Source organism: Manis pentadactyla, chromosome 14 (assembly GCF_030020395.1).
Source record: "Manis pentadactyla isolate mManPen7 chromosome 14, mManPen7.hap1, whole genome shotgun sequence".
NCBI classification, from domain to species: domain Eukaryota; kingdom Metazoa; phylum Chordata; class Mammalia; order Pholidota; family Manidae; genus Manis; species Manis pentadactyla.
In genome coordinates this window covers 1,097,234-1,121,352 of record NC_080032.1, presented here as the reverse complement: position 1 = coordinate 1,121,352, position 24,119 = coordinate 1,097,234, and the positions used below count along the sequence as shown (strand labels likewise).

At 45.1% G+C, this 24,119-nt stretch overlaps 1 protein-coding gene across 2 annotated transcripts in view; it reads left to right on the top strand.

Annotated features, from left to right (window-relative positions):
* ABHD12 (abhydrolase domain containing 12, lysophospholipase) overlaps positions 1 to 24,119 on the top strand; it is a 65,314-nt gene that overhangs the window by 20,160 nt on the left and 21,035 nt on the right. The window lies entirely within an intron of this gene.

Below are 24,119 nucleotides of genomic sequence, written 5' to 3'. Positions count from 1 at the left end.
AGGGACAGTTTCAAAATACATAAAGCAAAAATAGAACTGCCAGAATTGACACAGCCCCAGTCAGAGATGTCAGTACCTGATAGAAGTGGGGGACGGAAAATCAGCAAGAATGTGGTGGACTTGACCAGCACTATGCCCAGCAAAGCAGGTACACATTTTCCGCAAGTACATGCAGAGCATTTACCAGGTAGACCATATTCTAGGCCATAAATCGTGTCAGTAAGTTTAAGTAAGCAGGGTAAATGTAATAAATTGTATATTTCTACTGGAATATTACTCAGCAATCAAAAGGAATGAGCTTGCAGCACTCAGGGCAGTGCAATTACCTGCGCGATGCTGTAACGGTGGGTACACGGCACTGTACGTCTGTCCAGACTCTGAGGGTGTACAGCACCGAGAGGGACCCCGGAAGTAAAGCGTGGAGGCTGGGTGATGCTGACAGCATGGGTTGGTGGACTGGCCACAGAGCACTCTGGTCTAGGATGTTGATAGGAGAGGTTGTGCACATGTGGGGCAGAGGTATATGATACATCTCGGTACCTTCTGCCCAGTTCTGCTGTGAAACTAAAAACTGCCCTTAAAAAAAAAAAGGTTTTTGTCTTTTTTTTTTTTAAGGACTGAACTGTAATACAGGCAACAATGAATGAACAAACGAATCTCAAAGTAATTATGCTGAGTGAAAGGAGCCAGACGGAAGGGATTCCATTTATATTAAGCTAGCCGATTCCAGCTAATCTGTAGTGACAGAGAGCAAGTTGCTTGGGCCACGGATGGGGACCGTTAAAAGGGGCAGGAGGAGCTTTGCGGTGATGTTCACATCTTGGCTGTGTCGGGGGGTTCACATGTGTTCACAGATGTTGAAACTTACCAGATTACACGCTTTAAAATGTGCAGTTCATGTCAGTTACACCTCAGTAAAGCTTTTAAAACACAAAATATTATAGAGTTATTTGGAACATATTTTCCCCAGCTTTCACTCGCCCTGGTTGGTATTCTTGCCACAACCCCAGTCAATGGTGGAACTTCTGTTGGTTTTTGCCACCAACCTTTGGGGTTATGAGCACAATCAGCTGATCAGAACCGAGGAGAAGGTCCAGGGGAGCTGAGGGTCGAATACCATGCTGAAATTTTTCTGGATTTCTAGCAGTGTTTAAATTCATTCCCAGTAAGGATTTGGTGGGAGGAAAGAGTGGGCCAGGCTTAGAGGCCCAGGACACGCTCCTCTCCCAGCCGAGACCTCCCCTGGACCGAGTTCTTTAAAGGTTCTGAGCTTGGTTTCGGTGTCTCCGCGACGGGAGTGGTACCGGTTCTGCCTCCTTTACTGAGTTGTACTTGGATTTCAACAAGAGCACATCAGCATTATGCACATATAAAGTAGCAAAATGCTTTTTTTCTGTCTACTTCGTCTGCTTTTTCTGCTAAGTCAAAGGAAGTTGGCAAGAAACCCCTATTTTACATGTTGATTTGTTTTCCCGGTTTTTATACTTTTTTCAGATATTAAATTACATGTATTCTTAATGTATTTTAATTACTGTGTTTTTGCTCTGTATTGCCACAGGTGTCTGACCTTTCTCAGAGAACCTTTTTGCTGTGAAAGTAGTCCCGGAGGGCAGGGGGTTTCCGTTCTGGTCAGTAAGGTGCCTAGTTCTCATCCTGGAGGTGTGTGATGTCTGTTGTGACCATTCCGGAGCCAGAAAAGCAGAATCCTTTTGGAGGGACCAGGCTCAGTGGGAAGGGAGCTGTGATTTACCAGAGGAGGACACAGCCTTTTAGATACGTTTTGTATTGTGGCAAAGTAAGCATAGCAAAGTCTTAAACGTTTTAAGGCTGAATGGAGCCATTTTAAGCTGAGGCGCAGTTCGGGGGCACTAAGCACGTTGGCACGGTGTGCCTCGTCACTGCCCCCCGCCTGCCGGTCCTCATCTCCCCAAACGCACGCCCTGCCCGTTAACCCTAACTCCCCAGCCGCGGCCCCTGAAAACCGTGCTTCCCCTTTCTGTTAGCTTGACTCCTGCGGGTCCTTCGTGTGGCAGAGTCGGGGCATAGCCTCTTTTGTGCCCAGTTTACCCACCTAGCAGTTTGTGTTCACCTGCCAGCCGTCTCTTGTCAGAATTGTCTTCCTTTTTAAGACCAATATTCCATTATGTGTATATATCATGTCCTATCCATTCATTGAGACAGCCTTGTTTTTATGAGGGATGAGGAAAATAAAGTTATCGCCTTGTACACTTATATAGTTGATAAAATAGAAAAACAGTGTGCTGATTTTCTGCAGTGTGCACTTTCCTGCCATTTGTGCATTTATCTCTTACACCAACAGAACTCCAGGACCTGCACTGTCCCACTGGAAGGTCATCGCACTGGCCTGCTTGCAGGGATGTGGCCGGACATGTATCTTCTTGCCTATAGCCAGCCCTGCTTCCACAGAGGAAAGGGAGAAAGAGGGACACGGCCCCGGGGTGGGATCTGGGGCCCCTGGAGTCAGCTCTCTCCCAAAGCCAGCTCTTTCTTAGGCTCCAGAGTGGACAGAAAACAGGACTAAAGGTGCTGAAGAGGGAGGCGGCACGTACCTGAGGAGCGGGAGTCACCAAGGCTTGCTTGGTCCAAGTTTTGGACTCAGTTTTTACGGTGTAGAAAGGAAATGTAAAAATAAGGACAGTGTAGAGACTCCCTTGTAAAGGTAAATTTATATGATGGTTGACTCCTGGGACAGTGTCCTTTCTTTTTTGGTGTTAAAATATTCTCATTAATCAGCTAGTTTTTGAAATCCTACTTGGTAAGATTAAAAAACCTGGTGATATTATGTTGGTCCCCATTTTGTGGGAAATCTTTCTAGTCCATGACATAGAAAGATCTAGGAACTAGTTATTTTGGGGATGTTGGGGTGGAGGGTCAGACTCGTTGGAACTACTTCTGGAGAGAGAAACAGGGCTAAACAAAGATGAAGCAGTCAGGATGGTTACTTGACATATTATAGACCTTTCTAGGCACCTGAGCCTGCTGTGCCTCCAGGTTGTAGCTGTACTTACAGGGCTGGTCAGGCGAAATCAGACACATGGCTCCCAGTTAGGTGCAGTGGCTCGGCACAGGCACAGAGCTTAAATGCTTGTGTCACCTGAGGGAAACTTTGTGTAGGAGCCGAGGCTGCCACTCAAAGTCTCAGTCCTCAGTCCGTGGTCTCTCAGAGATAGGAAGGCTGCATTTGCTGTGGTTTCAAAGCAGCAGTCTCCCGGAAGAGCCCATATCTCCTATATCCCAGACTCCCCACTCTTGCAAAAGGCATCTGGTAAGTTGGTGTCTGGTCTGTGCTGTGTGCTGTGTACAGATGTGTTTGCTGCATGGCCTGGCATCAAGGGATAAGTGCATCTGTAATTAAGAGACCACCACGCTCACAGACCTTGCCTTCCTCAAAGCCTCACTGACAGAGTAGTAGTTATTGAAGATGCATGTTTGCCAGTCTCATAGGCCAGAAATGGCAACTTGCCGTAGTTTTCATTTGATTTCTTTTCTGAACTTGGATGTATTTTTATGTTCTTAGCATATCTGGCCTTCTGTAGTCCAGAAACCTTTTTACCCTTTGCAGAGAATAAACCTTCGGTCTTCTGGTGGGATGGGGCCATGGCCACGTTTCTCAGTGAGGTGGGAGAAAAGGGGTTTTTCAAGCTGTTCTGCTTCAGCTGCTGCCCTGAGCCCCGCCCCCCACAGGCCCCTGCAGCTGCCCTGGGACGTTCCTGGGAGTGCCGGCTGGACTCCCAGGCGTCCCACCTTCCAGCTTCCGAAATGGGGCTCCTCATTCTTTGCCCCCAAGGTTTTAAGTTTTTGAAAAAATTTATTGTCATTTTAGTGGGGCTTGGGAAAGAACAGTTAAAGCTACCATCTTTAGCCTTGTACAGTACATGAAATTTTAATGTGTGTTCAAGGTGGCAGTTTAGATAGAAACTATAGAGTAACTATTTAGGAAATATAAACTCAGAACCCTCCCTCCCACCATATACCAACATACATTTCAGAGGGATTAAATGTAAAGTATAAAGCCCTGTAAGAGAAATAAAAATATTTATCTAATCTCAAGGGCAGAGAAGAACATCTACCCATTAAGTAGAGGAAAAAGACTGATACAGTAAGAATACATAAAAATTTAAAATTCTCCTGTAATTAAAAAAAATCCTAAATAAAAAGACAAATAGAAATATTTTTAAGATACATAGAATGTGAGATGGTTAATATCCTTAATAAATAAGTGATTATAAGAGGAGAGCCCAGTTAAGTTTGACGGCCAGGGAGACTGGAGCACATAGCCTTGAAGCTCCGGGAGGAGGCGCGGGGCTGGCGTCGTGGGGACCGGCCTGGTGTGGAGAAGCTCTTGGCTCGTGCAAGAAGCTAAAGAGAGCCGGAGGGTCAGAGGTGGGCAGCTCTGTGAGTCACGTGGGCCTGGGACTGTTAGGTGCTCCTGCTGGGCTTGAGGGGACAGTGAGGTGACCAAATAGCGTTTGGAAGAGGTCTCTGGCTCCAGGGGTCACAGGATGGGGAAGGAAATACTGGCAATTCTAATTATATTCATACTCAGAAATTAGCCAGCATACACGTGCAGGTAGGTCACTTACACATGTGTGTATGTCTATATATATATGTATGTATATGTATATGAGGACATGATCTGAGAAGTGTTACTGGTCATTTGTGTAACAAAAAGGTTGGCAGTGCCGGCCTGGGCAGAGAGGCGATGGCTGCATGGTCGGAGGCACACGGATTTGGAGTCTGTGTGGGAGACTGTGGGTTGGAAGTGGAGGTGGGGCAAGAAGAGGCTCTGAGGAATGAGTCCTGGGGATCTGCCACTGGCTGTGGGCACACAGTGTTTGCTGAGGTTCAGGACCCGGAGGAGAAGCAGATGTAGGGCAGGGGAGCGTGGAAGACCGAGAACTTGGATTTGGACGTGTCGATTTTGAGCCGCTTGTGAGAGTGCGGAGGGAGGTGTTCAGGGGGCAGCTGGGCGAGGAGATATGGCGCTGGGTCCTCTGGGGCCTCCAGGGCACCGACCTCCCCTGAAGCCCTCTAGTGAGGAGATGAGTGCTGGTCAGGGCGGGCAAAGTCATGGCACAGAGCCCCGGGCGCCCTGACGGGCTTCCTGCCCCTCCTGTGCCCTGTGGGCTCTGCTCCTTGTGTTACTCGGGAGCCAGGCCAGAGGCCTCCAGCTCCACACACCCTCCCTCCGTCGTGCTGGGCGTCGCTGCGCCTGGCGTGTCCAGCAGAGTGACCCAGTCTCTTGTGCTCATGTTTCGTCAGCCGAGGTGAGTCACCAGGCTGCCCAAACTCTGAAGGGGGGAGGGCATGCTGTCCTGCCCAGGGCCCAGCAGGCGGGGAGCCAGGGCCACCCCTGCGTAGGACTGACAGGCTCTGCCGCTTGCAGCAGATGAGGGTGGAGGGAGTAGCCCTGGGCTTGCCCAGCACAGAACCCTGTGTCCTTGGGGCCTGTCCTTGGCCTTGGGCATGCCCTGGGGACCTTGGGCAGGAAAGCACTCACACAGAACTTTTCGAGGAAGGTGCCTGGACCCAGCCAGATGGTGCAGGTATGTGGACGCGACTGCCAGCTGCCCGCGCTGGGGGAGGCCACCTCCGAGCCTGGTTCTGGCTTTGCTTCCCGTCCAATGCTTGTGCAGTATTACTGTAGTCATTGCTGAGGCATCAAAGTACTGCTTTTAAGCACAGATGTGGTTAAAGAATAATTGTAATTTAAGACACCAGAACAAGAAATTAGAGCTCAGCTGCATGACTTGGCCAAGAAAGGGGCCCATGTGGGTCAGGGCTGGATAAAACCAGGGTGTGTTCGCCACCTCTGGCCCTGCACAGAGGCCCTTCCTGATCAGTTAATGTGGCGTGCTCCGTTGGCCAGACGCTGCCCTCAGCATTCACTGCCTGCCCATTCATTCTTGACCGTGGCCTGGAGTCCCAGAGGCGGCTTGCGCGGGTCAGCCTGGTTCGTGTGGGGGGCATGCCTGGCCCCAGCTGCCTAGAGGGGCCGTTTTGCTGGAGTGGGGCCTCGTGTGGCTCTGCCAGCACTTCCCTCCGCAGTGAGGAACCGGGCAGGTTGTTTGCACCCCTGTCCCAGGAACAGCACGACAGAGGCAGATCCAGGGAAGCAGGCAGCTCTCAGCAGGGCTGCCCTGGGGTGGTGTGTGTGGCGGGGGGGTTGTCCCTGGTCTGGGGCACTGCAGGGAGAGCCCGACTTGGGTTCGTTTTGGCTTTTCAGTTTGCAGATGCTACTTGACGGAAAGTCTAGGTAACACACGGTAATACTTTTCAGCTCCCAGTGTCGATCGTGTTCATATCAGCAAGCTTGCTCGCTGGAGGTTTCATCCTGAAGATTATCTCGTGGGCTCCCCTGCTTCCTAGGTTTGGCTCTGTTCTCTCAGAAAAGGACACTTTCTGTCCCTCAGTGCTTCTCATTACTGCTCTCCTTTCACAGCCCAAAGTGGGGAAAAATAAGGCCACCTCCTTAAAGTATGAATGGTCACTTTTATTTGGTGGCATGGAACGAAAGATCTTAAAAAATACACCTTTTGAATTTACCCAAAGAAAATGTTTTGCTCTTTTAACAGGAAGTGGTAAAAATAAAAGTGAAGAAATGACAGCTCCCTCCCACAGGAAGCTTTCTTAGAGTGAGTTCAGAGGCACAGCTCTTCTCCTATGAGAAGCTCAGCCTCATTATTTTCTGTATCACCCTGAAAACTGGGGGCAGGGATCTGTGGTTTAAAGTCTTCCTTCATTTTCTGCCTGTTCCCCTTTGATAGGTGATGGGAGAGGATGAAAGGGAGCCTCTGCTGCTCTTCGTGTCCCACCATTAAGTGTTTTCCAGGCTGCAGATCGATAGGTATAAAATGGGGTTCACTGAGTAAGACCAGTTGGCTCAGCTAACACCCTGAATATCCAGCAGAGGATGTGAAAGCATTTACTTAAGGGTGGGGACCTTTGGGAATGACTATACCGTTATTTTTCCTGTTTCCTATTCCAAATACAGTTTTTGACAGCTCAGACTTCTTAGAAAACAATAATTGTTAAAAGTATTTAGTTATGTTTGAGTATCTCTTTAGAAGGCACAGAAGGAGAAGCCAAAGAGAAAAGCAGAGTCAGATGAGAGAATGGACAGACCCCTGACTGGCGTAGGTCCCTGACTCGCAGCTGTCAAGAAGTGCGAGCACTGTCGTTCTAAGGAGGTGGAAGGGATGAGAAAAGGCTGAGCTGACAAGTTCATTTAATATATATATATTTTTAAAGCCTTAATTAATGAATTTTTTCTGACAGTACAGTCTTGCATACAATTCTGTGGCCTCAGTAGTTCGGCTTACTGGATTCCTGTGGTATTACCAGGTCCCAAGGCCACTTGGGATCTGAATGACCCAGGTGTGTCCTCATCTTATGTACCAGGGAGGATGGGGAGTATTCAGCTCCACGTGGACAGTGTGTCCCATACACAACCCTGCTTTTCATCTGTCACATGTGGCTTATATACAACATAAGGACCGTACCATGCTGGCCTTTTGTGTCTGGCTTATTTCACTCAGCATAATGTTTCTAACGTTCATCTACGTCACAGCGCATATCAGAAGGCCCTTCCTTTTCATGGCCGAATGACGCTCCGCCGCGGCGTCTCTCTCGCTGTGTTGAGCCGCTCCTCCGCTAGACACTGGGCTGTCTGTCACCTTCCAGCTGTTGTGGGCAGTGCCGCTGTGAACTCTGGTCTGCAGGCGTCTTGTTTGAGTCTCTGCTTTCAGTTCTTCGGGGTGTTTACCTAGGAGTGGAATCGCAGGATCTGACGGCAGCTTTGTGTTCAGCTGTTTGAGAACCTGCCGGGCTGTTTTCCATAGCAGCTGGGCTGTCCCACTTCACTACCTGATTTGCTTTCACACTACCAGAATTGTTGGATCTCTGTTCATATTTGAAATTCATTGGTGGGTTCTTGGTGGTGCTATATTGATTCTGCTTGCCCATTATACGAAAACCCACTTTGATTTTGAACATTCTTCCTTGTTCTCCGTGTTCTGTCACAGATGATATGATAATTAATCTGTTTCTTAAAAGTTAGGGGGAGGTGCTATGAGTCTTCCTGGCTCAGTGTCCTTCAGTGATGCAAGTCTCGGTGGCTAATCCAGTACCTTCTTTGGATTATGTGTTTTACTCATTTTCTTCTAACAATTTGAGTGAATTTTCACCATTTACATTTTCTTACAAAATAACATCTTCCTGTATGGACAGATAGTAACTGTACTAGTAGGGGTGAGGATTTAATAAAAGGGGTAACTGTTGAGCCACTGTGTTACATATTTGAAACCAATATAAGATTGTACATCATTGATACTTCAATTAAAAAAAGACATCATGTCTGCAACTTCCTCTGAAACAGTTCAGAAAGAGATGGTAATATGTGTATATCTTTTGGAAAATCTAGGTGGAGAATATTCAGGAACCTCTGTGCTATTTTTGCAACTTTCCTATAGATTTAGAATTAGTTCAAAATAAAAATGTTTTGAAAAATGAAAAAAAAAAAGATTTCTCCTGACTATAGCATTGATTAAAATAGAATCTAGAGAAACTAAGTTTTATTAAGGGAACTTATACTCTCAGGTATTAAAAGAATGTGTATTTCATCATTAAATATTTGTATCAAGAGAACATCAGAATTCCAGAAACTCAAGTCCTATGTAAGAAAATACTGCCGGGGAGGGAGTGAGCAGCGTGGCTCAGAGAGCCGCCCCGGGGCAGCTGTGAAGGCAGGGAGGAAAGTGCCGCCGGGTGCCGCCCTCCGTCCAAGCGGGCAGGCCCCAGGAGTGCCCTGCGGAGAGCGCCCTGCTGGCTCTGTGTCTGGGGCACAGAAACCTTGTCCTTTGGTTATGGGACTTTTGCAGACTTGATTATTTGCAAGTATAGAACATACTGATAAAAGTAATATAGAATTTCTAGTACATGGGCTATGGAGTTTTAAAAACTAAACAGTTTTCTCTTGTTTTTAGTGAATTTCTTAGTGTATCATTCACTAACCAATGACTGCCATTCCTGCACTTCTCCTTGTATCCTCCCTGGGCTCCAGGTTTCCTGGGAGACCCAAAACACTGATAGCTCTAAGTAAATTGTTCACTTAAAAAATTTTAATTCTAACTCATTGTCATAAGAACACTCAACACATCTACTCTCAATGAAATTCGAAACATGCAATGCAGTAATGCTGACTGTGGGGACCATGTTATGCGGTATCTCTCGAACTCACTCTTCTTGCAGAGTTGAGGCTTCATGCCAACTGAGGAGCATCGCTCTGTTGCCCCCTCCTTGCAGCCCCAGATCTTTCTACTCAGAGTTAGACTATCTTAAACTTCATTTTTAGAGCAGTTTCAGATTCATAACAAAATAGAGCAGAGAGTACAGAGAGCTCCCATACATGCCTGCCCCGTGCCGGCGTCGTGCCCCACAGCGGGGTACTCAGTCAGGGAGCCCACAGTGACACGCCATCGCCACCTGCAGTCCACGGTTTCCACTGCTGTTGTACACTGAGGGTTTTAGCAGTATATGCTGGCATGTGTCCACCATGGTAAACCATACAGAACAGTTTCACTGCCCAAAAAATCCTCTCTGCTCTACCTATTCATCCCCCTGTCCCTGCTAACCCTTGGCGACCACTGATCCTTAAACTGTCTCTATAGTTTCGCCTTTTCCAGAGTGTCATATAGTTGTAGTCATGCTTTATCAGATTGGATTTGTTCACTTAGTATAATTGTTCCACTAAGTAATGTTAAGTTTCTTCCATTCCTTCCATGGCTAGATAGCTCATTTCATTTTAATGATAGATATCCCACTGTCTGGACGAACCACAGTTTGTTGATCACCTACTGAAGGACGTCTTCATTGTTTCTAAGTTTTGGCATCAGGAGTAAAGCTACTATAAGTATTCATGTACAGGTTTTTGTACAATTGCGAGTGCTAGAACGCATGATAAGAATGTATTTAGTTTTGTAAGAAAATGCCAAGCTGTCACAAAAGCAAAAATTAACAAATGGGACTACATCAAGCTAAAAAGTTCTGTACAGCAGAGGACACTATCAGCAGAACAAAAGGGAATCCTACAGTATGGGAGAATATATTTGTAAACGACATATCCGACAAGGGGTTGACATCCAAAATATGTAAAGAACTCACACACCTCAAGACCCAAAAAGCAAATAACCTGATTAAAAAATAGGCAGAGGGAGCCAACATGGCGGCGTGAGTAGGACAGTGGGAATCTCCTCCCAAAAACATACATATTTTTGAAAATACAACAAATACAACTAATCCTAAAAGAGAGACCAGAAGACACAGGACAACAGCCAGACTACATCCACACGTGCGAAAGCCCAGCGCCTGGAGAAAGGGGTAAGATACAAGCCCCGGCCCGGCGGGTCCCAAGCGCCCCTCCCCCCAGCTCCTGGCGGGAGGAGAGGAGTTGGAGCGGGAGGAAGAGGGAGCCCAGGACTGCTGAACACCCAGCCCCAGCCATCCGCACCAGAGCGCAGACACAGTGCATGCTTGGAGGGCTGGAAACTAGGGAAACAGGACAGCAAGACCTCTGAGCGGGTGCCGAAGCTGATGCCCCTGTGACAAAGAAAAGCGAGTGCTTTTTGAAAGTCTTAAAGGGACAGGGACACAACAGCTGGACAGAAACAACACAGGTCACAGCCCAGCGGCTGGAAATTACAGGGAAAACTGGGCACACTAACCCCCTGGGCATCAGCTCTGAGACCCCTCACGGAGGTAAACAGCCAAACAGCGCCCTGTCCATTAACCCTCCGGGCGCTGCCAAAGCAGAGAAGCAGCCTAAGGCAGACCACACGCACAGAAAGGGAAATTCCTCCATACTGGCCGGGCAAGACACAAAAGACCCAGTCTACACGCAATTACCCAACACAAGCCACTAGGGGTCGCAGTTGTCCCAGTAAAGAAAGGCCAGTAGCAAGTGAAAAGTTTGGCCCTCCCAGCTGACAGTCAATAGCACCTGTCAACATGAAAAGGCAAAAAAATATGATCCAGACAAGACTAACCCAGACAGCTTCGGCATCTGCTACATCTTCCCCTGAGAAGGAACCTGGGGAGATAGATTTAGCCAGTCTTCCTGAAAAAGAATTCAAAACAAAAGTCATAACCATGCTGATGGACTTGCAGAGAAATATGCAAGAACTAAGGAAGGAGAATACAGAAATAAAACAAGCTCTGGAAGGACTTCAAAACAGAATGGACGAGATGCAAGAGACCATTAATGGACTAGAAAACAGAGAACAGGAACGCAGAGAAGCTGATGCAGAGAGAGATAAAAGGATCTCCAGGAATGAAAGAATTCTAAGAGAGCTGAGTGACCAATCGAAACGGAACAATATCCACATTATAGGGGTACCAGAAGAAGAAGAGAGAGAAAAGGGGATAGAAAGTGTCTTTGAAGAAATAATTGCTGAAAACTTCCCCAAACTAGGGGAAGAAATGGCCTCTCAGACCACAGAGGTACCCAGAACTCCCATGACAAGGGATCCAAGGAGGGCAACACCAAGACACATAATAATTAAAATGGCAAAGATCAAAGACAAGGACAAAGTATTAAAGGCAGCCAGAGAGAAAAAAAAGGTTACCTACAAAGGAAAACCCATTAGGCTATCATCAGACTTCTCAACAGAAACCCTACAGGCTAGAAGAGAATGGCATGATACACTTAATGCAATGAAACAGAAGGGCCTCGAACCAAGACTACTGTATCCAGCACAATTATCATTTAAATATGAAGGAGGGATTAAACAATTACCAGACAAGCAAAAGTTGAGGGAATTTGCCTCCCACAAACCACCTCTACAGGGCATCTTACAGGGACTACTCTAGATGGGAGCACTCCTAAAAAGAGCACAGAACAAAACACCCAACATATGAAGAAGGGAGGAGGAGGAATAAGAAGGGAGAGAAATAAAGAATCATCAGACCGTGTTTATAATAGCTCAACAAGCAAGTTAAGTTAGACAGTAATGTAGGAAAGAAGCTAACCCTGAACCTTTGGTAACCACAAACTTAAAGCCTGCAATGGCAATAAGTACATACATTTCAATAATCACCCTAAATGTAAATGGACTGAATGCACCAATCAAAAGACACAGAGTAATAGACTGGATAAAAAAGCAAGATCCATTCATATTCTGCTTACAAGAGACTCACCTCAAACCCAAAGATATGCACAGACTTAAAGTCAAAGGATGGAAAAAGATATTTCATGCAAACAACAGAGAGAAAAAAGCAGGTGTTGAAATTCTGGTATCAGACAAAACAGACTTCAAAATAAAGAAAGTAACAAAAGATAAAGAAGGACATTACATAATGATAAAGGGCTCAGTCCAACAAGAGGATATAACCATTATAAATATATATGCACCCAATACAGGAGCACCAACATACCTGAAACAAATACTAACAGAACTAAAGGAGGAAATAGACTGTAATGCATTCATTCTAGGAGACTTCAACACACCACTCACTCCAAAGGACAGATCCACCAGACAGAAAATAAGTAAGGACACGGAGGCACTGAACAACACACTAGAACAGATGGACCTAATAGACATCTACAGAACTCTACATCCAAAAGCAACAGGATATACATTCTTCTCAAGTGCACATGGAACATTCTCCAGAATAGACCACATACTAGGCCACAAAAAAGAGCCTCAGTAAATTCCAAAAGATTGAATCCTACCAACCAACTTTTCAGACCACAAAGGCATAAAACTAGAAATAAACTGTACAAAGAAAGCAAAAAGGCTCACAAACACACGGAGGCTTAACAACACGCTCCTAAATAATCAATGGATCAATGACCAAATCAAAATGGAGATTCAGCAATATATGGAAACAAATGACAACAACAACACAAAGCCCCAACTACTGTGGGACACAGCGAAAGCAGTCTTAAGAGGAAAGTATATAGCAATCCAGGCATATTTAAAAAAGGAAGAACAATCCCAAATGAATGGTCTAATGTCACAATTATCGAAATTGGAAAAAGAAGAACAAATGAGGCCTAAGGTCAGCAGAAGGAGGGACATAATAAAGATCAGAGAAGAAATAAATAAAATTGAGAAGAATAAAACAATAGCAAAAATCAATGAAACCAAGAGCTGGTTCTTTGAGAAAATAAACAAAATAGATAAGCCTCTAGCCAGACTTATTAAGAGGAAAAGAGAGTCAACACAAATCAGCAGTATCAGAAACGAGAAAGGAAAAATCACTACGGACCCCACAGAAATACAAAGAATTATTAGAGAGTACTATGAAAACCTATATGCTAACAAGCTGGGAAACCTAGGAGAAATGGACAACTTCCTAGAAAAATACAACCTTCCAAGACTGACCCAGAAAGAAACAGAAAATCTAAACAGACCAATTACCAGCAACGAAATTGAAGTGGTAATCAAAAAACTACCAAAGAAAAAAACCCCCAGGCCAGATGGATTCACCTCGGAATTTTATCAGACATACAGAGAAGACTTCTCCTTAAAGTTTTCCAAAAAATAGAAGAGAAGGGGATACTCCCAAACTCATTCTATGAAGCCAACATCACCCTAATACCAAAACCAGGCAAAGATCCCACCAAAAAAGAAAACTACAGACCAATATCCCTGATGAACGTAGATGCAAAAATACTCAACAAAATATTAGCAAACCAAATTCAAAAATATATCAAAAGGATCATACACCATGACCAAGTGGGATTCATCCCAGGGATGCAAGGATGGTACAACATTCGAAAGTCCATTAACATCATCCACCACATCAACAAAAAGAAAGACAAAAACTACATGATCATCTCCATAGATGCTGAAAAAGCATTTGACAAAGTTCAACATCCATTCATGATAAAAACTCTCAGCAAAATGGGAATAGAGGGCAAGTACTTCAACATAATAAAGGCCATCTATGATAAACCCACAGCCAACATTATACTGAACAGCAAGAAGCTGAAAGCTTTTCCTCTGAGATTGGGAACAAGACAGGGATGCCCACTCTCCCCACTGTTATTCAACATAGTACTGCAGGTCCTAGCCATGGCAATCAGACAAAACAAAGAAATACAAGGAATCCAGATAGGTAAAGAAGAAGTTAAACTGTCACTATTTGCAGATGACATGATACTGTACATAAAAACCCTAAAGACTCCACCCCAAAACTACTAGAACTGATATCGGAATACAGCAAAGTTGCAGGATACAAAATTAACACACAGAAATCTGTGGCTTTCCTATACACCAACAATGAACCAATAGAAAGAGAAATCAGGAAAGCAACTCCATTCACAATTGCATCAAAAAGAATAAAATACCTAGGAATAAACCTAACCAAAGAAGTGAAAGACTTATACTCTGAAAACTACAAGTCACTCTTAAGAGAAATTAAAGGGGACACTAACAGATGGAAACTCATCCCATGCTCGTGGCTAGGAAGAATTAATATCGTCAAAATGGCCATCCTGCCCAAAGCAATATACAGATTTGATGCAATCCCTATCAAATTACCAAGAGCATTCTTCAATGAACTGGAACAAATAATTCAAAAATTCATATGGAAACACCAAAGATCCCGAATAGCCAAAGCAATCCTGAGAAAGAAGAATAAAATAAGGGGGATCTCACTCCCCAACTTCAAGCTCTACTATAAAACCATAGTACTCAAGACAATTTGGTACTGGCACAAGAACAGAGCCACAGACCAGTGGAACAGACTAGAGAATCCAGACATTAACCCAGACCTATATGGTCAATTAATATTTGATAAAGGAGCCATGGACATACAATAGCAAAATGACAGTCTCTTCAACAGATGGTGCTGGCAAAACTGGACAGCTACATGTAGGAGAATGAAACTGGACCATTGTCTAACCCCATATACAAAAGTAAACTCAAAATGGATCAAAGACCTGAATGTAAGTCATGAAACCATTAAACTCTTGGAAAAAAACATAGCAAAAACCTCTAAGACATAAACATGAGTAACCTCTTCTTGAACATATCTCCCCGGGCAAGGAAAACAACAGCAAAAATGAACAAGTGGAACTATATTAAGCTGAAAAGCTTCTGTACAGCAAAAGCCACCATCAATAGAACAAAAAGGAACCCTACAGTATGGGAGAATATATTTGAAAATGACAGATCCGATAAAGGCTTGACGTCCAGAATATATAAAGAGCTCACACGCCTCAACAAACAAACAAAAAATAACCCAATTAAAAAATGGGCAGAGGAACTGAACAGACAGTTCTCCAAACAAGAAATACAGATGGCCAACAGACACATGAAAAGATGCTCCACATCGCTAATTATCAGAGAAATGCAAATTAAAACTACAATGAGGTATCACCTCACACCAGTAAGGATGGCTGCCATCCAAAAGACAAACAACAACAAATGTTGGCGAGACTGTGGAGAAAGAACCCTCCTACACTGCTGGTGGGAATGTAAATTAGTTCAACCATTGTGGAAAGCAGTATGGAGGTTCATCAAAATGCTCAAAACAGACTTACCATTTGACCCAGGAATTCCACTCCTAGGAATTTACCCTAAGAATGCAGCAGTCAAGTTTGAGAAAGACAGATGCACCCCTATGTTTATTGCAGCACTATTTACAATAGCCAAGAATTGGAAGCAACCTAAATGTCCATCGATAGATGAATGGATAAAGAAGATGTGGTACATTTACACAATGGAATACTACTCAGCCATAAGAAAAGGGCAAATCCTACCATTTGCAGCAACCTGGATGGAGCTGGAGGGCATTATGCTCAGTGAAATAAGCCAAGCGGAGAAAGAGAAATACCAAATGATTTCACTCATCTGTGGAGTATAAGAACAAAGGAAAAACTGAAGGAACAAAACAGCAGCAGAATCACAGAACCCAAGAATGGACTAACAGGTACCAAAGGGAAAGGGACTGGGGAGGATAGGTGGGTAGGGAGGGATAAGGGGGAGGAAGAAGAAGGGGGGTATTAAGATTAGCATGCATGGGGGGGTAGGAGAAAGGGGAGGGCTGTACAACACAGAGAAGATAAGTAGTGATTCTACAACATTTAGCTATGCTGATGGACAGTGACTCTAAAGGGGTTTATAGGGGGGACCTGGTATAGGGGAGAGCCTAGTAAACATAATATTCATAATATTCTTCATGTAAGTGTAGATTAATGATAACAAAAAAAGAAAGAAAGAAAGAAAGAAAAGGTGGATTACTCCCTGATAGGATAAAACTAACTGTAAATCAACGATTAATGCATGCTTTAAGTATCCTTAATTTTGATCACTTAAAGGGTGTCAGATGATCAGCTATGGAGGTACATTTTTCTGATAATATTCCTTTCTCTTAAAAAAGAAAATGCAGTTCCTGTGTGGTGACCTCCAAGGAGTTCTACGCAATGGTATAAAGGGCATATCAAAGTGTAGGCAAAGGGTCTGTTTGTGTTTATACAGAGGATCAAAGCCTAATTAAGCCTAATTTGGCTACTCAGAAATTGAACTAAGATACGATATGAAGAAGAACTTCCAACATCAGCACTCTCTGGAAGACTCATGCCAGAAGATGATCATCAAAAAACCCAGCAAAGATCCACGCACTGCTACAGCTGTAGATGCACTCATCCCACCAGCTCCTGGACTTGCCATGGGAATGAAGAAGGAGATATCTAAGCTGGCCTGTGCATACAGTAAAACAACAAATTTGACTGGATCTATACTGTTGGAACTCAACCAAGAATTAGGAGAAGTGCAAGTTGTAGCACTCCAAAATCTGACAACTACAGAGTATCTACTGTTAAAAGAACATATGGCATGTGAACAGTCCCCAGGAATGGGTTGTTTTAATTTGTCTGATTTCTCTCAGACTGTTCAAGTTCAGTTGGACAATATCCACCATATCATAGATAAGTTTTCACAAATGCCTAGGGTGCCTAACTGGTTTTCTTGGTTTCACTGGAGATGGCTGGTAATTACAGGTATGCTTTGGTTATGTAACTGTACTCCTATTATGTTAATGGGTGTGCACAATTTAATTAGTAGTTTAAAACCTATACATGCTTAAGTTACTCTACAAGAAGATATGTCAAAGAAACAATCAATCTTCCCATGTTTTCCTCTGTCTGCTACTTCTATAGCTTTTCTTCTTCCTTCCTAATTACAACCCTTAAATAGAATTCGTGCCTCATATCGAATTTACCGAGTATCATAATTCTTCCAAGTGGTAAAGATACCTCAAGACAAATGCTGGGCATAGAAGCCACAGGGCATAAATCTGCAAAGAAGTAAAAAGCTAATCTTTTCAAACAATATTGCTTCTCTCTCACTTACCAACTTTACATTTCCCTATATGGCCCTGGAAGATGACTGGTTAGCCAGAGAAGGGTAAGATTCCTCAAGGGAGGAACAACCTAAGACAGGCACAGTTGCAGGGGGGCCATCAGGTGAGAAATTGGGGATCAACAGAGGTGAGGCTTAGAACCTCATCCCCCCTGTTTTGAGAGAAATCTTCTGCATCCGTGGATGTGTTGTTGCCCTTGTCTAGCTTGGATTAACACTTAGTCCACAGGCACACACCTGATCATCTACATTTGCTCTTACAACACTAAACTATGTTTTCTACCTTTATCTTGCATCTACCTACCACTTCAGCATTTTATTAAAAATAATAATAATAATAATAAGGGAGAAATGTATCCACATATAAATCAAGTATAAAAATCAAACGAATATTCATATTTGAACTGATTGTTTATAGTTCATAATGCATGATCAAAACCGAAAGTTTCTGTGATGACTGCCCTTGTACTGTTCACCATGTAAGAACTTATTCACTATGTAAGAATTTGTTCACCATGTAAGAACTTGTTCGTTATGCTTCAGAAGATTGGAGACTGACGAAAATTAGGCTTGGGGTGGATTAATGATTGTGCATTGACTCCCCTATACAGAATTTCATTGTTGTTAACAACCATTTGATCAATAAATATGAGAGATGCCCTCTCAAAAAAAAAAAAGAATAGGCAGATAATATGAACAGACAATTCTCCAAAGAAGAAATTCATATGGCCAACAGGCACATGAAAAGGTGCTCCACATTGCTAATCATCAGGGAAATGCAAATTAAAACCACAATGAGATATCACCTCACACCAGTTAGGATGGCCAACATCCAAAAGATTAGGAACAACAAATGTTGGCGAGGATGTGGAGAACGGGGAACCCTACTACACTATTGGTGGGAATGTAAACTAGTTCAACCATTGTGGAAAGCAGTATGGAAGTTCCTCAAAAAACTAAAAATAGAAATAACCATTTGATCTGGAAATTCCACTCCTAGGAATTTACCCAAACAAAACAAGTTCTCAGATTCAAAAAGACAGATGCACCCCTATGTTTATTGCAGCACTATTTACAATAGCCAAGATATGGAAGCAACCTAAGTGTCCATCAGTGGATGAATGGATAAAGAAAATGTGGTACATATACACAAATGCTACTCAGCCATAAGAAAGAAACAAATCCTACCATTTGCACAAAAATGGATGAAGCTAGAGGGAATAAGTCAGGCAGAGAAAAACAAATACCAAACGATTTCCCTCATTTGTGGAGTATAACAACGAAGCAAAACTGAAGGAACAAAAAAGCAGCAGACTCACAGACTCCAAGAAGGGACTAGTGGTTACCAAAGGGGAGGGGTGGGGAAGGGCAGGTGGGGAGGGAGGGAGAGGGGGATTGAAAGACATTATGATTAGTGCACATGGCATGTGTAAGGTCATGGGGAAGATAATTTAGCACAGAGAAGACAAGTAGGGACTCCGTGGCATCTTACTGCACTGATGGACAGTGACTGCAGTGGGGTTTGGAGGGGGACTCGATAATAAGAGTGAATGTCGTAATCACATTGTTTTTCTTGTGTAACCTTCATAAGAGTGTATTTCAATGATACCTTAATAAAACAAAGAAAATTGAAAAAAAAAAAAGTAAAAAGAAGAAAATACCAAGCTGTTTTCCAAAGAGACTGAACTGTTTTATTTTGCACTCCCACCAGCAGTGAATCAGAGCTCCTGCTGCCCCGCCTCCTGGCCTCATTTGGTGTGGCCAGTGCTTTGCATCTGAGCCCCTGTAATAGGTGTGTGGAGGTATCTCGTTGTTTCAGTTTGCAGACGCAGTGACATGTGATGGTGAACATCCTTCCACATACCTACATGCCATCTTTATATCTTTGATGCGATGTCTGTCCAGGTCTCTTGCCCATTTTTTAATTGGATTGTTTGTTTTCTCATTGTTGAGTTTTAGGAGTTCTTAGTACATTTTAGATAACAGTCCTTTATCTCTGCAGATATTTTCTCCAGTCTGAGGCTTGTGTTCTCATTCTGTTGACACTGTCTTTCTCAGAGCAGAAGTTTTAAATTTTAATGAAGTCTAACTTACCAGTTATTTCTTTTATGGATTGAACCTTTATGGTATTGTATCTATAAAATCATCACTATACCCACCTACATTTTCTCCTGTTATCTTCTCGTAGTTTTAGCTTCACATTTTGCTTTTAGCTCTGTGACCCATTATGGGCTAATCTTTGCGAAGGGTGTGAGATCAGTGTCTAGACTCAAGTGTTTTTTTTTCAGGTGGGTGTCCTGCTGTTACAGCTCCATTTGCGGAAGGCTGTCGTTTTACGGTTGTATTGCTCTTCCATCTGTGTCAAAGATCAGTTGACTGTATTTACAAGAGTCTGGTTCTGGGCCCTCTACTGTTGCGTCGATCCGTCTGTCCTTTCCCCAGAAGCACGTTGGAGCCAGCTGGGTATCAGCCTGCAGTCCCCCATCTCCCTGCTGGTTCCAGGCTTCCTTCTCCAGACTCCTGTTCCTTACAAAGTTGAAAGAATTTATCAAGAAGGAGCAAGAAAACAGGAGGAATAAAAAATGTTTAGGGAATAAAGATATTGTCTTCATTTCTTAATTATTACCTATGTTTTGTTAGTATTCTCAGAAATTCCCCTAATTGCAGTCTTGACTTACTGTGGGTAGTACTGCTAACGAAGTGGCAGCAGTAGAATGCTGGACGCACTCCCGGGTCTCCATGTGGCAGAGGAACAGCCCCACACAGCTCTCAGATACAGGTCTCAGCCCCTCTCAGCTTGCCCCTAGCGTCCTCACCAACCACTTCGACCAAGGATTGCCTTGGCACCTAACCCTTCTAGAAAGCAGCAGGAAGTTGTAAATTGCACAAATTGCGCTTTTCTCAATGACTTGTTAAAAAGTCCCCTATCAAAAAATTTCTAAACCCTTTCACCAAAATGATTCCACCTAAATCCCCGACTGCACGTGGGTGCTCTGGGCCCCTGGCCCCTGGCGCCTGGCCTCTGGCCACCTTTTCCGGAAGTGAGGCCCTGATGAAGAGGGGTGGGCTGGCTGCCCCCTAGGCCCGGAGGAGCAGAGGCAGAGGTCGGCTTGGCCCACGCACCCACGCTGACCTAGCTTCTCACCCTGGGGTGCAGCCTTGGCTGAGTTCCCTGGCTCCCTGGGACTTGCTGTCCTCATCTGTGGAAATGTGTACTTAGGTTGAGATAACACGATGGATATCCAGCACATTATTCGGATTTGTTAGTGATTACTTATATTTTTTTGTTTTTTTCTGTGTTGCAGATTTAATGCCTGATTTTTCCTTTGTTTGTTTGTTTGTTTGTTTAGAATAATTACAGATTCGTGGAGGCTGCACAGAAGTGTACAGGGAAGTGCAGGTGCTCCCATCCCCCAGCCTCCCTCAATGGGGTCTCTTACACAACTGTGGTGCAAAATCAACCCCAGGAAGTGACATTGGTGCAGACCATAGAGCTGATTCAGATTCTGCCGGTTTACATTGCACTTGCGTGTGTGTTGTGTGTGGCTGTGTGATTTCATTACCTGTGCAGCTTCGTGGAAGCACTGCCACTCAGGGCACTCACGCCCGGTGCCACCACCGCACCTTCAGGCCGTCCCTCCAGCGCCCTCTGCCTGCAGGCCCGGGCGCCGCTGATCTGACTCTTTCTGTCACTTTTCTATTTCAGGAATGTTACATAAATGGACTCATACAATCTGTAACCTTTTGGGATTGATTGACTTTCTTCACTCAGCATAATTCCTAGGTTCATGCAAGTTGTACAATCAGTAGTGTGTCCTTTTTATGACTGAGTAGGATTCCATGGTTTGTGTGGACCAGTTTGTTCATTCGCCCGCTGAAAGACACCTGGTCCGGGGCTCTCACAGATGAGGCTGCTGCAGGCATGTGTGTACCAGTCCTGAGTGAGGGTACATCTTCATTTCTCTGATGAATAAATGCCCAAGAAGGCAGTAAGTCTACTCGTTATATTTCCTACAGTTCCCTTCTGTTTCATGACTAGCGATTGTCATCGTGTATTTATGGTACTGGTAATGCGACTAACCTTTGGTGAGAAGCCCCTGAGTTGCCGTACAGGTCACGGTGAGGACCGTTCCCGCGCCCATGGGGTGGCGTGTGGAGAAGCGGCCCCCGAGGTCAGAGCGGGCGCACGCGGGGCATGCGGAGGCGATGCCCCCCTCGACCGTGCGGGGGCTGTTCCTCTGCCACATGGAGACCCGGGAGTGCGTCCAGCATTCTACTGCTGCCACTTCGTTAGCAGTACTACCCACACTAAGTCAAGACTGCAATTAGGGGAATTTCTGAGAATACTAACAAAACATAGGTAGCAATTGAGAAATGAAGGCAATATCTTTATTCCCTAAACATTTTTTATTCCTCCTGTTTTCTTGCTCCTTCTTGATAAATTCTTTTAACTTTATAAGGAACAGATAATTTCAATCTTATAAATCATTTTGAAATACAAGGAAGATGAAAAGGCACTGTCTGTGGAGGAAGCATTACCCTGAAATAGCACAGAAAAGAAAATTATGATTTTATTAAGAGTAGGAACATGTTTGAGGTGAACTAGCGTCCGAGCCAGAGTCGGCCAGAGGTCCAGCCCTCTCGTTGGCCTCTCACGCAGGGCGGTCCAAGGCGCATTCACGAGGCAGTGGGCGCCGGGAGCCGGCTTTCTCCCTCCTGTGCAGTGGGCCACGGCTCACCCTTACCACGGAGGGACATCTGCGTCCTCTCAGTGTTGGACTGCTGTGCATAAGCTCCGATGAACATTCTGAACCAATCTCTGGGTGTATGCTTTTCTTCCTGTCGGTGTGAAATTGCAGGCTGCCCGAACACCTTGTGGTAGAGCAGAGGTTCTCACAGGCACTGAACACGGTGTGGGGGCGGCACGGCGGCCCCCAGCCTCAGGCCTTTGCTGGCTGTGCGTTGGATTGCAGGCTGTTTTCTTTTCTGTACTCCCCCTTTCATCTCAGAATAAAGCCCAGAGTCCTTCTTGGCATCTTCGGGCCTCTCACGGTTACACCCAACCTCCCACGGTTTGGGGCCATCAGCTGTGCCTAGACCCTGGTCTTCCCTCTGGTGAGAAAAGCAGCTGAGACACACTGTGGGCCTGGTGCCAGGACTCGGTGTGTGCACTCTGTGCACATTATCGTGTGTCCTCCTTCCAGGAGCCTCACAGAGGAGGCACCGTTTTTATGCCCATCACGCAGGGAGGAAACCAAGGCCCCGAGAAGTTAAGTAACTTGCCTGAGATTGCGCAGCTAGTAAACGTTAGGTTGGTCCTTAGACCAGATCATCTGACTTCAGAGGCCACACCTCTAGCCCCAGAATCGTATGCCTTTACTCACTGAAAGGCAGGCTGTGTGTGGAATTCAAGATGCCATGTTGAACTGTTCTCCATGCCGTCTAGTTAGCTCCTGTATTCCTAATGCAGTGATTCTTTGCAGGCAGCCCAGCCCCAGACATCCCACCCAGTGCTGGGGGCCTCTCCTCATGCCCTCGTGTCTGCCCCCCGAGCTGAGAGCACAGTACAGACACAGGCTCCCTCCCTGCTGGCCCTGCTGCCCACCACCTGGAGAGTCCTGGGCGCTCAGTGACCACTGGGCACCCCAGGTGTGGAAGGAGGGAGCTGTCGTATTTGATGTGTGTGTTTCTCTTCGGCTTCCTGGTGGCAGTGTACAGGGGGAGTGACATCGGCCAGCACTGTACAGCCGTGCCCCCACGACCAAGGCAGACAGGTTTTTTGGGCCCCCGCAGCCCCCTCCCTCTGGTCCTGGCCCCAGGCAACCACGGGTCTGCTTTTCTGTCCCTGTGGCTGTGCCTCCTCTGGAATATGAGACAAGTGTGCAGTCTTCCGTGTCTGCCTTATCTCACGTGTCACAGTGCTTCGGGGTCCGTCCGAATCATTGCGCGTGTCAGCAGTTCAGCTGTGCCTTGAATATTTCTGGAAGCAGTCCAGAAACAACTACCTGTAGGGGTCAGACTTGACTTGGTGAGTCAGAACAGCCGTTGCCTTAGGGGCCCCTGGGGCCCCTGGAGTTCCTTCAGAGCGTCCATCGCTCACCACGACTGTCATGGTAACACTAAGATGTTCCTTGCCTTTTTGCTCTCGTTCTCACAGACTGCTGTGGAGTTTTCTGGATGCTACATGGCGTGTGGTGCCACACAGATGGCATGCAGACACGAAATGGGAATCCGTCTGTCTTCTATTAAACTGTGTGGCTTAAAGAGATTTGTAAAAATTGAATGCTACTCTTCCCACCAGAAGTTTTTATATTTGGGAATATAATTATCATTTTTAACAAATGTTAGGTATATTAACATGTGATGGGCTGTTTATTTTTAGGTGCAGTAATCGATATTTTATTTAAAACTTCTTTGTTTTTAACTTCTCATGACAAATAGTAATAAATATAAACCATATAAACAGAAGATCTTTGGGGTTCTCAATTTTTTGGTTGTAGAGAGGCTTTTAATCTAGAAAGTTTGAGAATTTCTGGGCTACAGCTTTGAAAGGGGGTTGGGAGCAGGATGAGAAAGCCTTGGAGCCGTTCGGGGCTCGGGGGGCTTTGGGACCGTGGTGCGCTGCCAGCTGGAGGCATCTGGAGGAGGGGCCTCACTGATGCCAGAGAGGATGTCAGCGAAAAGCCAGGACAGGTGATGACAGCCACAGTCTTTCCCCAGCCCTCTGCTCCC